Raw genomic sequence first — 13,126 nt, 5'->3', positions numbered from 1 at the left:
CCTCCTGGGCCCCTGGCAGCCAACACTCTTTCCGTCTGAATGTGACCGTTCTCAGTACCTAATGTGAATGGACTCACGCAGCATTTAACCTTCGAAGCTGGCTTATTTCACGCCGCGGAATATCCTCGAGGTCCGTCCATGTTTTGAGGGCATGCGCCACGGTTCTCCCCAGCACTGCACCATTGCACGTTCCCGTGTCTCCACATCCTCATCAGTACTTAGGGTTTTGTTTCTGTTTTTGTTTTCTGTCTTTTGGCCTTTTCTAGGGCCGCTCCCACAGCATATGGAGGTTCCCAGGCTTGGGGTCGAATCAGAGCTGTAGCCACCAGCCTACACCACAGTCATAGCAACGCCGGATCCTTAACCCACTGAGTGAGGCCAGGGATCGAACCTGAAATCTCGTGGCTCCTAGTCGGATTCCTTAACCCCTGAGCCACGACGGGAACTCCATGGTTTTTTTGTACTAGCCATCCTCATGGGTGTGAGGGGGTCTCTCACTATGGTTTTGGTTTTTTTTCCCACACCCACAGCATTCGGAAATTCCCAGGCCAGCGATTGAACCCACACCACGGCAGCGACCTGAGCCACGGCAGTGACAACGCTGAGCCACCAGGGAACTCCTCCCTGTGGTTCTGATTTGTAGTTCCTTGCTGGTCGGTGATGCTGAGCATTTTTGCACGTACTCGATGGCCAAGTGCATACCTTCCTTGCAGAAGTGTGCGCCTCGGTGCTTTGCCCATTTCTGAATTTGAGCTGTCTGTGTTGCTGCGTGTAGCAAGGGGTTGTTGGGTTTATTCCCTCCTTTCTGCAGTGCTCTGAGAGCCTCCTTTTAAAGCCCCGGCCAGGCTCAGACTCAGGCCTGCCTCCTCGGCTGCCATCACCCAAGCACTTCAGACAGATAAATGGAACCTGCAGTAGCAGCTGGAGACGAGAGGTGAACACACGCAGATGGAAGGGAGGGGAAGGCTGGCCAAGGGCATAAACAAACAGGCTGCAACTCTCTCAATCCAGTTCTCACTAAATTCGGCACAAACTGTCAGTGCCTCAAATCCAAATGGGAAGGGATTCATTCGAGTTTCATCTTGGGGCCTCACAAGGGGAAGGGGTCTTTGCATGTTCTAGGAGCCCCCTCCCTGCCGCCCTCCCGTGGAACAGCAGCAGCCAGGACCAGAAGACATAAGGAAAAGAGTGAAGAGCCAGGAAGGATGTTGGCGCTGGGTAAGCAGCCTTTGCGGGCAGACACGTGGCTGGAGCGAAGGCAGGAAGAATGATTTTCCAGAGGTGGAATCTTAGGATCACACACACATGTTCCAGAGGCGGTGTCTCAGAATCACAGCATAATAAATAAGCCGCTGCTCATAAGGCCAGTGCAGCTACAGTGAAAAGCTGTGTGGGAAAGACGTGGAAGAGCAAATGCAGGAGACGCCCCACAGCGCAGCCACCCACCAGGCACTTTTTAAGCACTTGCTCCTCTGACCATGACCCCAGCCCTGACCCAGCTCCTTCCCCTAGATATAAGCACAAGACGACAGCGCTTCACCGGGAAACTTGCTAAATGCAGGTTCCCAGGCACCCTCTCCAGAGATACCGCCTCAGGGGGTCTAGGGTGGGGCCTGGGAACCTGAGTTTTAGCCCACTACCCACGATGATGGCAATGGATGATGGCAATGCCCATGGCCAGAGCCCATACCTTGAGTCCTTCTGGCCCCTCTCAGCAGCAGAGACACCCCGGGCTGTCCCCAGTCCGTGAAACAGCGCCATCGCCTCTGTTTCCCCTTTCTGTCCCCAAATGCTGGGGGGATTCCAGAGATGATGAACGGAAAAGTCAGAGGTAATGGTTACCTTAGTCACCTCATGACAACAGGATTCTTCCCACCCTCAAAAGAATCTGCTAAGAAATGATTTCAATTTTCAGGGGCTTGCCCTTAAGTGTATGTTGGCCAGATGGGGAGGGTGAGAACCTTGGCCTTGGCATTACAGGAAGAGGGGGAGAACCTTTAAGATCCACGGCAAACCCAACATTCCTGAGCAACAAAGATAAAACGCGAATCACACGCTAAAGTTCCAGAAAGAACAGGGCTTGGCTCATACAGCTGTCAGGCACACAGCCACTTGTAATTCTAACTAATGACTCACGAGTCGGGCCTTGTGCTAAGTGCTTTATTCAGTAAGTCAGTATGTGAAATACACTGAATATATGGACCTAAGAAAACACATACGGAAACATAAACAAGGCTGCATTTGCAGACGGTTGCAATGTGGCTTTGGGTTTTAGCACTGGAGTCCTAGCAGTCTCAGGTCCAAGTGCTTGGCAATGTCACTCATCAACCGTGTGACCTTAGCAAGGAGCGTCTCTGGGCCTTGGCATGCGCCTCTGAGAAATAAGGTAGCATGAACCTCGAGGACCGTTTACCTGATGAAATGAGATGATATACGCAAAGCTCCCAGCACAGTCCCAGGCATGTGGAAAAATAACTTAAGGGTGTTTTATCCTGGTGGTTGTTACCGTCACTGCAGCCAAAGTAGAGTCTGAGTCCCCGGAGTTCGGTCTGTAACTACTTCTGACTTTACACATTCCCACCAAGAGGGAGAGGGGCCCAGGGGGAGCTACCAGGCCAGCAGAGTAGCCCAGGTGGTACCCAGAGGTGGAAAGCACCTGCCAGCAGCATTCCTGCTGGATAAATTTCCCAGCATCCTAGAAAATGCTGATCTATGAGACAGGTGTGAGGTCACTTCAACAATTAAATGAGGGAGTAGACAGAGTGCCTGGCACAGAGAAAAGATTCGATCGTTATTAGGCACTGTTACTATCTATAATTTTATAAGATATTTGCTGTAGTGTCTCTAAAAACATGACCTTGTTAACAATAATTAGCCTTAACTGCGCACCGATTCCAAGAGCCATCTCTTGGGTCTGCAATGCCCAGAAAAGTACCTTCACCTTTTCCTGGTGATGGCATCTCACTTTCCTCTAAGAAACACCCCCCTCCATCCTTTGGTCTCACACCTCTGTTCCAGCCCCTGACAGGTAAGAAGCTGTTCTAGCCTCCACAGCCAAAGGCCACCAAGAATGAGCCTGAGCTCTGATGGAATAAGACGTCTCGGCTCCAAGCAGCAAGGTGGGGCACTGCAGAGCACCCAGGAAGGAGGCAGCGCCTCTGGAGCACCCCACCTTGCTGCAAGGAGGCAGCTCTTTGGCATGTTTTAGGTCCCCGCTCAAGGATTCCAAGGAGGTTTGAAGAGAAGCAGGGCCGCTGCTTTGGACTCAGGACTGAGAAAATGAAAGATGAAATAGGGATGGAGCTTCTGTCCTGAGGGGAGGCCCTGCAGCAGTGGGTTGCTCAGAGCAACAGATGAGAAGAGCAATGCGGAACTTTGCTTCTCTCTTTCCCCACAAGTCAGAGAGCAGCGGTCACCCAAAGAGGGGTCCTTGCGGCACTGCCCAGCTGCTGCCTGACTGTGGGAGCAATGATGCTTCCTGTTGGCTTCGCAGCTGGCTTGAGTTCCTCGGTCCCCAACCCCAGCCCCGGCTTTTTTTCTTTTGCAGTCAAGCTGATTTTCACTTTCAGCCCCAACTGTGACTTTGTATAAGGACACCCTTCCTCGAGACTCTTGACTGTCATTTGCCAGAAGACTGTCCTAAGGAGAATTCAATCCTGTGATGACTGGGACAGGAAGGGACCCCCCTGGGGTTGTGCAAAGCCCAACCCTAGGGAGCGGCAGCGCCCTGCCACACTGGGCCTGAGCCAAGGGAGTCAGGTCCCCTCAGGCCCCAAAGGAGGTCTGAGCCAGAGGTCTGGGCCGGCTCAACCAAGGCAGCGCCCCAGGGGAGGCCGAGCTGCACACTGCAGGTGCTGAGACACCCTCCCTGCCTGGCTTTTCCAGGCTCCCATTCTGGGACCTGGCTCAGTCTTGTCCCAGTCGTCCCCGGTAAACCAAGCTGCCCCTGTCGCTCACCACCCAGAACCCTAAAGGACCTTTCTTTCCATAGGCCCTGTGCTGGCAGCTGGCGGGGAAGGAGTTGCAGGCCCAACTGGACGTGCTTACTAGTTGTGTAAAGGGAGTGACTAGTCGCAGGACAAAAAGATTCCTCCCTTTGCAAGATGATTCACTGTGGGGTCCTGTATGCTTCCGCCATCCCTCATTTTGTAAACTCCACAGTGGCTTCCTCTGTCCCCAATGCCTGGCCCGCAATTAGCCCTGATAGAGTCACTGGATGCATGAAAGAAGGAGCGGCAGTGAGGTCATCTCCATTGCTACAGATTAGGAAAAAGAGGCTTCTAACTCAGTAAGCAGATGCCAGCAACGAGGGTAGAGCGGAGATTCAAAACCAGGTAAGCCTGTGTCCTCCCTCCACTACACACACTGGGTTTCTCTGATTCCCCCCAAAAAAGGAACACTCTTTTTCTTGGCTAGGAGAAAGCCGAGATACCTAGGAAAGAGTCTAGCAAAACAGCCCACTCTGACTGGGCAGATCCTCTGAAAGTTAAACAGAATTACCACACCAACCAGCAATCCACTCCGAAGTATGTACCCAGAGCACTAAAAACAGGTACTCAGATGAGTATCGGTACACATGTTTACACCTGCACCAAAGCCATACGGGGGAAGCAGCCCAAATTCCCAACGACGCGTGGATGGATAAACCAACGGAGGCAGGGGCGGATAACGGAATGCCATTCAGCCATAACGAGGCATGAAGTACCAATACGGGTTACGATGTGCATACACTTCCAAAACATACTGCACAATTCGATTTATACGAAATACCCAGAACAGGTAAATCCGCAGAGAGAGAATACAGACGGGGTGGTTACCAGGGGCTGGGGGGAGAGAGAAAGGGAGAAACGCTGGGTAATGGGTAGGGGGCTCCTTTAGGGGTGATGCAGATGTTTTGGAATCACAGAGAGCTGGTAATGATGCAGCACTGTCAGCGCACTGGATGCCACTGAACTGTTCGCTCTGACACGGTTCATTTTTCTTTCTTTCCTTCTTTCTTTCTTTCTTTCTTTCCTTCCTTCCTTCCTTCCTTCCTTTTTTCCACCACACCTGTGGCACACGGACGTTCCCAGGCTAGGGGTTGAATTGGAGCTGCAGGTAGAAGCCAACACCACAACCTCGGCAATACCAGATCTGAGCCACGTCTGAGACCCGCAGCTGGTGGCAACATCTGATCCTTAACCCACTGAGTGAGGCCAAGGGTCAAACCCACATCCTCACGGGCACTCAGTCAGGTTCTTTACCCGCTGAGCCACAACAGGAACTCTCGGTTAATTTTCTGCTATTGGAATTTCCCCACAATTAAAAAAAAATCATGTTCCAGGAGCTATGCTGGCACCCAGGAACATGAAAGGTTTCCCTTGCCTGCCCCAGGCACACAGCAAGTGATGAGTGAGTGCGTGACGCTGTTAACTGGTTTTTAGGCTATGCCAGAGGAGAGCTCTTTTGGAGGCAGTGCTGTCAAATGACCGCATTACAGAGAGCCTCCGCTGCAACCCCAGCTCTGCTACACGACCTTGGGTAAATTTCTCAACCTCTGGATGCTAGTTTTCTTATCGGTAAAATGGAAATAAGGTTTTATCTACCGCTTAGAGTTGTTTTAAGGACTCAGTGAGAGTATAATGCATGCAAGGCACTTGCAACAGCCCCTAGGACACGCTAAATGCTCAGTTAGGAGCTGCTACAGTGAGGATGCGGATCGGCTATCGCGGGTTCACGGCTTCCAAACCCTCTTATTTTCAAAAGCTTTTGCCGCACTCTCTCTCTCTGTAACACATTTGACACTGCAGAGGTCTGCTTTTGCCAGGAGAGGAGTTCTCAAAGCAGACTGACTTCCCAACGAGGAGACCCCCAGTGATGAATTCCAAGGACGTCCCGAAGGACCCCTCCTGACTTTTGTCTCCAGGGGCAGTGGCGAGCTCCCGGGAAGCGAACCCACGCAGCATCTTTAGAGTGGGCCCTGTCCCCTCTGGCTGCCCGTGCATCTTAGCGCACCTGCGGTGAGAGCTCAGTTTCTGAGCCGTTTGCTAGGCAGGCTGCCCTGGATCCTGCCAGCCTCAGGCTCCTTCCCGGGCTCTGGGATGCAGTGCGGAGACGGGGAGATGTGGGGAAACGTCCCACTCAGCTGGTTGGCCAGCCTCAGAGGTCCGCCCTCGTGCAGATGGGTCACCAGGCCCAGAAACCATCCTGCCCACACCCTCGGCGTATCAAACCCGTGCCTCTCGTCCATGCCTAGGTCGCACACTTGATTTTTAAAAATCACTGTTTTAAAAAGAATTGCAAGTGTTTAATATGCAAAAGGATACGCCATGAAAAGGAATCTGCTTCTGCCCCCAAGACCATCGGGACTGTTTCTTGAATATCCTTCCGGATTAATCGACGCATCCAGGAATATCTCTTTGTTCCTACCTCTGTGACTCCCATGATGCCATACACGTCATAGGGCTAGAGTAGGGTAGTGAAATGGTTAAAAAATAATCCCACCAGGGGATTAAAGACAGAAAGGGAACTTTATTTTTGTTTTTTGTCTTTTTGCCATTTCTAGGGCCACTCCCACAGCATAGGGAGGTTTCCAGGCTAGGGGTTTAATTGGAGCTGTAGCCGCCAGGCTACACCACAGCCACGGCCATGCCAGATGTGAGCCCCGTCTGTGACCTACACCACAGCTCACGGCCACGCTGGATCCTTAACCCACTGAGCGAGGCCAGGGATCCAGCCCGCAACCTCGTGGTTCCTAGTTGGATTCATTAACCACGGAGCCACGACGGGACTCCCCAAAAGGGAACTTTGAGGGAGCTTGGGCGACTGTCCTAAGCCAATAACCACTCGAGAAAAGAATCCAGTAACCTGGCAACAATCGACACCACCTCGAAGGAAGACCAGTGCATTTATGTGCCAGACGCCTGGAGCCACAAACGGAGATAGTTAGAACCCAAAACAAGAGATATGGGGCCTGAATCTTGTTACATTAAGTCAGGGAGTTAAGGGTCCTTGAAGAGGAGCTCTCTGCATGCAGCCAAGACAGATACACAGAGGAAAGGGCAAAACACTAGGTCAAAGGGGACATTACATCAAAATCTGAGATGAGTCACCGTATTTAATATGTTACCACCCCTTTGCTAATATGCATACGATTTAAATAGCACCATGACAGTCCTGATTAAATCATATAGAATCAAAGGAGGAACTAATGATGAAAGTCTGCCCATCTACCCCAAAATGAGGAAGAAGTGGTCTGATCCCCTCCCCACTTTTTTTTTTTTTTTGATTATAAAACTGTAGCCCTTGTTGTCCTCAGGACTGCTGCATTCCTTTGCCAGCCTGCTTGGATTTCTCACAAGCATCCTATACTAAGAAACTCACTCTTGGCCTGCCACTTTGACTCACACTGCCTTCTTCCTGCGATGAGACCAAAGAATCTGAGCATAAGTCCTGACACCAGGGGAGCAGCTTTAATTAAAAGACAGTGAGCTTGAGTCGTCTCCAGGAAGTCAGGGATGGTGGGTTCAAGTCCCAATCTGAGTTTTGGCTGGGCTCAAGTCCCACCCAAGAAGGAGTGTGGTTTCACATGAGGTCTGCATCTTGCTTTTTTTTTTTTTTTTTTCTTTGCTTTTTAGGGCCGCACCTGCAGCATATGGAAGTTCCCAGGGTAGGGGCTGAATCAGAGCTACAGCTGCCGGCTCCACCACAGCCGAAGCAACGCCAGATCCTTAACACAATGAACAAGGCCAGGGATTAAACCCACAGCCTCGTGGATCCGAGTCGGGTTCGTTAACTACTGAGCCACGATGGGAACTCCCTGCATTTTGCTTTAAAAAAAAAAAAATTAACTATCAAGGTAGCATTCTTATTAGTTCATGCAACTCCACCTCCTTTATAACGGCTGCATTATATTCCATTTTATGGGTAACCAAAGCTTTATCCAACCAGCTGCTGACTGATGGGCATTTAAATTGTTTACAATGTTTCCCTTTAACAATTGGGGCTACAATGAATGTCCTAGAAGAAAATGAGAGTTCAATTTCCTTCTGTTGGGGTGGGGCTTCCTCCTCTTCCCTGAGCACTCTGCCCATACAATTGCCTGTAGATACAGGTCGTGTCCTGTATTTTGTCCTGCATCCTGTGTTGGCTGTCACCCCGAATGTCTCGTATTCCGCATCTTTCAATAAATTACCAAAATGCGTCAGAGCTCTTTTTCCTCCACAGTGATTGGTGCTTAAATCACTTAACTGGCAACACTAGCTGAAAAGCCTATTTCCACAAAAAAAGATCCAGACAACCCCCTGAGGTCTCCTGCAAGGAAGTGAAAGGGGAGGCTGAGAAGGTACTTATTTTCACATTCAGGAAAGGAAAACACTGCTTTTTGGCCAAGTCCCAAGCTTGTGAACACTAACCACCATTAATAAGAGATAACTTACGATTTTTGTTCTGAAAATCAGCCAATCAGCAATATTCTCACTCCAGTAACTATGCTTCTGGCTGTGAGCAAATCCATGCCAGCCCCAAGCCTCTGAATGTCAGCCAATCAGTGACAGGCCTCGCACTCAGACGACAGCCAATCAGCAAGCGCCTCACTCCCGGGACTGTGCTAGAAAGCCAGCCAATCAAAGGCACCGTTGCTCCAGGGCTAGACTAACACAGCTGAAAATTCATACGTCCTTCCATCCTTCCTCTTCTCAACGTCCGCCAGTCCCTGAGCCCAGGCTTCCCCAACTTTACATAAAATCAGCTGTAGCTTTGTTGGAGAGACTTTCAAGTACGGTTCTCACTTTCAGGCAAGCAGGAAGTTTACCTCTTTGTTGTTGTTCTTTCCATCAGATACAAGTTCAGTTTATGTTACTTTGCAAGATTGCAGCCCTTTCAACAGCCGAACCCTGTTTATGGTTGGTTGTGAGTTTGAACCTGTGAATGACAGATGCACTCTCACAGCTGTGAGATTATCAAATTCAATCTCTTTGATTCTTGCAGTGGTTTCTATTACTTTTTTTTTAACCTTCCTGCAATATATTTTTTAAATTGTGGCATAACAGACATAATATGTTAGTTCAGGTGAACCCCCGATTTGATATTTGTATATATTGCAAAATGACCACAAAATAGGTCTAGTTAACGTTTGTCACTATATAGAGTTACAATTTTTTTGCTTGTGGTGAGGACTTTTCAGACTTACTCTGTTAGCAACTTTCAAATATACAATAGGGTTTAACTATAATCTCCATGTTGTATGTTACATCCCATGACTGACTGATTGCTGGAAGTTTGTACCTTTTGGTCCCATTCGCTCATTTCTCTCACTCCTTATGCACTACCACCCCCTACTGGACCCCTAGCCCAGGAATTCCATGTGCCATGGGTGCAGCCCTAAAAAGCAAAAAAAGAAGAAAAAAGACAATGTAAAATCAGATATAAGCGAGCATATATCAACGGCTAACCATAAGAGATGTATGACTACCTCAACTAGTACTAAGGAAATGATAGACAATTTTTTTATTAAGAAAAATTCAGATTAATAACATAAAGTAGGAGTTCCTGTCATGGCTCAGTGGTTAACAATCCGACTAGGAATCATGAGGTGTGGGTTCGATCCCTGGCCTCGCTCAGTGGGTTAGGATCCGGCGCTGCCGTGAGCTGTGGTGTAGGTCACAGATGTGACTCGGTTCCCGCGTTGCTGTGGCTCTGGCGTAGGCCGGCAGCTACAGCTCCGATTCACCCCTAGCTGGGAACTTCCATGTGCCGCGGGTACGGCCCTAAAAAGACAAAATAAAAGTTTTTTTTTTAAAAAAAGATAAAGTCATCGCAGCAGAACCGTAACGGCCTTCCACACCTGCACACCCGCATCAGTCTTTCAACTCAGTAAGTATTTGGATGTTCTGCCACCAGAAGGTTTCCGGTTCTAAAACCACAAGCAAATCTCAAATGCTAGAATGACATTTATTGTCATCATCATAATAAATAGCTCCATTTGTTATTTTAGAGATTATCAGAGATCTAAATGTGTCACCCTTTTATGGCACAGCCACAGTGCAAATAATCGCAGTGCAGAAACGATGTTTGCTTTGTGCAGCACTTTTCTTATGAGAAAGGCCTGCATATAAAGCTATTACAAGTAGAATCCTCCAAACGGGACTTCAGAAATGTGGCAAATTTTTGCAGACACTCTCTTATTTAGAGTTACACACACACACACACACACCACACACACACCACACACCCCAAAACCAAAAACAAAGGGACAAGGGAAACTTTCAGAGATGATGGGTAAACTTATTACCTTGGGTGTGCTGACTGTTCACTAGGGTGTATGTCCATACTACTCAAATTATCCATATTAAATAGATGACTTTTTTATATATAAAAAAGTTAATATGCAAAACAAAACCACAATGAAATATCACCTCACACCTGTCAGAATAGCCATTACTAAAAAGACAACAAATGGCAAATGTTGGTGAAAAATGTGGAGAAAAGGGTATCTTTGTACATTGCTGGTGGGAATGTAAGTTGGTACAGCCAATATGGAAAACAGTATGGAAATTCCTCAAAAAATTAAAGAGAACTACCATATGATCCAGCAATTCCACTCGTAGGAATTACCTGAAGAAAACAAAAACACCAGTCTGAAGATACATATGCAACCCCATGTTCATTGCAGCATTATTTATAATAACCAAGATATGGAAGCAACCTAAGTACCTACTAATAGATGAAAGGATAAAGAAGATGTATATATATGTACATATAATGGAATATTACGCAGCCATAAAAAGTAGTGAAATCTTGCCACTGGTGATAATATGGATGGACCTGGAGGGCATTATGCTAAGTGAAATAAGCCATATAGAGAAAGATAAATACCATACTATTTCACTTATACATGGAATGTAAAAAGCAAAACAAATGAACAAACATAGCCAAACAGAAAGAGTCAGATACAGAGAACAAACATGGTTACCTGAAGGGAGGTGGGGGAAGATGAGGGAAATAGGTTAGGGATATTAAGAGGTACAAACTTCCTGTTACAAAGTAAGAGCCATGGGTATGGAACAGTTATTGTGAGGAATACAAACAATAATAATGTGATATCTTTATATGGTGACAGACAGTAACTAGAGTTACTGGGTGATCATTTTGTAATGCATAGAAATATCACTAAACTTATTGTGATAATCATTTCATGATGTACATAAGTCAAATTATTATGCTACGTACCCAGATTATTATGCTATATGCCAATTATATCTTAATAAAACTGGAACGATGGAAGTTCCCAATGCAGCTCAGCAGGTTAAAAACCCACCTAGTGGCATTCCTGTCGTGGCTCAGCAGAAACAAATCTGACTAGCATCCATGAGGACGAAGGTTCAATCCCTGGCCTCGCTCAGTGGGTTGAGGCTCCAGCATTGCCATAAGCTGTGGTGTAGGTCGCAGACGTGGCTTGGATCCTGCATTGCTGTGGCTGTGGTGAAGGCTGGTGGCTATAGCTCCAATTCGACCCCTAGCCTGGGGACCTCCATATGCCACAGTTGCAGCCCTAAAAACAAACAAACAAACAAAACCAACCGACTAGTATCCTGAGGATGTGGGTTCGATCTCTGGCCTCCCTCAGTGGGTTAAGGATCCAGTGTTGTCACAAGCTGCAGCATAGGTCACAGATGCTATTTGGATCTGGAATTGCTGTGGCTGTGGCCGGCAGCTGAAGCTCTGATTCAACCCCTAGCCTGGGAACTTTCATATGCTGTGGGTGCGGCCCTAAAAAGAAATTTTAAAAAAGAGCGAAAAAAAAAAAAAAAAAACCCAGAAGGAAAAAAATTTCTCATGTAAGTGTACCAAATACATATTCTGGTTGAATAAGTGAACGAATGTTTTTTATCAGTATTTGACCAAAGTCAGGGTCAAAACAGAATATTATCATCACAGAGTGAAACTTCTTGGATATCAGAATAAAGAGGAAATGTTATTTTTTGGCCATGCCAGAGGCATGCAGAAGTTCCCAGGCCAGGGTTCAAACCCAAGTCACAGCAGCAACCAGAACCGCAGCAGTGACAATGTCTGCTCCTTAACCCACTAGGCCACCAGGGAACTCCCAAATTTTTATTTTTCAAAAGAGTTAATAAGAAATTTTTACTGGCAGCTCCTGTTGTGGTTCAGTGGCAACAAATCCAACTAGTATCCATGAGGACTTGGGTTCACATCCCTGGGCCCACTCAGTAGGTTAAGGATCCCGCATTGCTGTGAGCTGTGGTGTAGGCTGGCAGTGATTCAACACATAGCCTGGAAACTTCCATATGCTGCAGACCTAAAAAAAAAAAAAAAGAGAGAGAGTTTCCGTCGTGGCTCAGTGGTTAACGAATATGACTAGGAACTATAAGGTTGCGGGTTCAATCCCCAGCCTTGCTCAGTAGGTTAAGGATCCGGCATTGCCATAAGCTGTGGTGTAGGTCAAAGATGTGGCTCGGATACCGTGTTGCTGTGGCTCTGGCGTAGGCCAGTGGCTACAGCTCGATTGGACCCCTAGCCTGGGAACCTCCGTATGCTGCGGGTGCGGCCCTAGAAAAGGCCAAATGACAAAAAAAAAAAAAAAAAAAGAAAGAAAAAAAAGAAAAGAAAGTTTTACCTCTTTTGTTTGACGTGCTACAGATACAACTTTCAGTGCACATGTGCACAGAGGTACAAGCACTGTTTATTCAAAGCTGAAGCAAAGCTTGGCTGATTCCACGGAGGGTGTGGGTAGCCCTGCCCACATTCTGCGTGGTGCTGCCCGAGAGCACTGGGTGCCAGCAGACTCTTCGATCGAGGCTGAAGTAACTGTCATGAGATCTTCTCCTTCAGTGTTCAAACTGTTCTCAGCCACTGAAGATGCTTTTGTGATTTTGCTGACATCCAGTATTCTTCATTTCTCTCACATCAAAACCACTGGCTCTCTAACTTATTTGAAGCCCTGACACTGTTTTTCCATTCTGAGGAATAGGATCCCCTGGCTTTTTAAATAATTCGTCGAAGTTTGTTCCTAGTTTTGCAATTGAGTGATAGGATTACGAGAATTGAAAGAAGAGTGAACGGAGTGACTGGAGCGCGGTGTCGCTTAAAGGGACTTGTGGAATGCGTTTAAGAAGAATAGATGGAAAAA

The 13,126-nt window shown here is 47.6% G+C and overlaps 1 long non-coding RNA gene across 1 annotated transcript in view; it reads right to left on the bottom strand.

Annotated features, from left to right (window-relative positions):
- The window catches only part of LOC106509595, a 56,014-nt gene extending 46,427 nt beyond the window's left edge, over nt 1–9,587 (bottom strand). Inside the window, exon 1 of the long non-coding RNA XR_001307250.2 lies at nt 8,418–9,587. This is a non-coding gene — a long non-coding RNA (uncharacterized LOC106509595). The remainder of the gene's footprint in view (nt 1–8,417) is intronic.

This window comes from Sus scrofa, chromosome 2 (assembly GCF_000003025.6).
Source record: "Sus scrofa isolate TJ Tabasco breed Duroc chromosome 2, Sscrofa11.1, whole genome shotgun sequence".
Lineage (NCBI taxonomy): Eukaryota > Metazoa > Chordata > Mammalia > Artiodactyla > Suidae > Sus > Sus scrofa.
The sequence above is the reverse complement of the archived record's forward strand: the minus strand, read 5'-3'. Positions and strand labels throughout refer to the sequence as shown.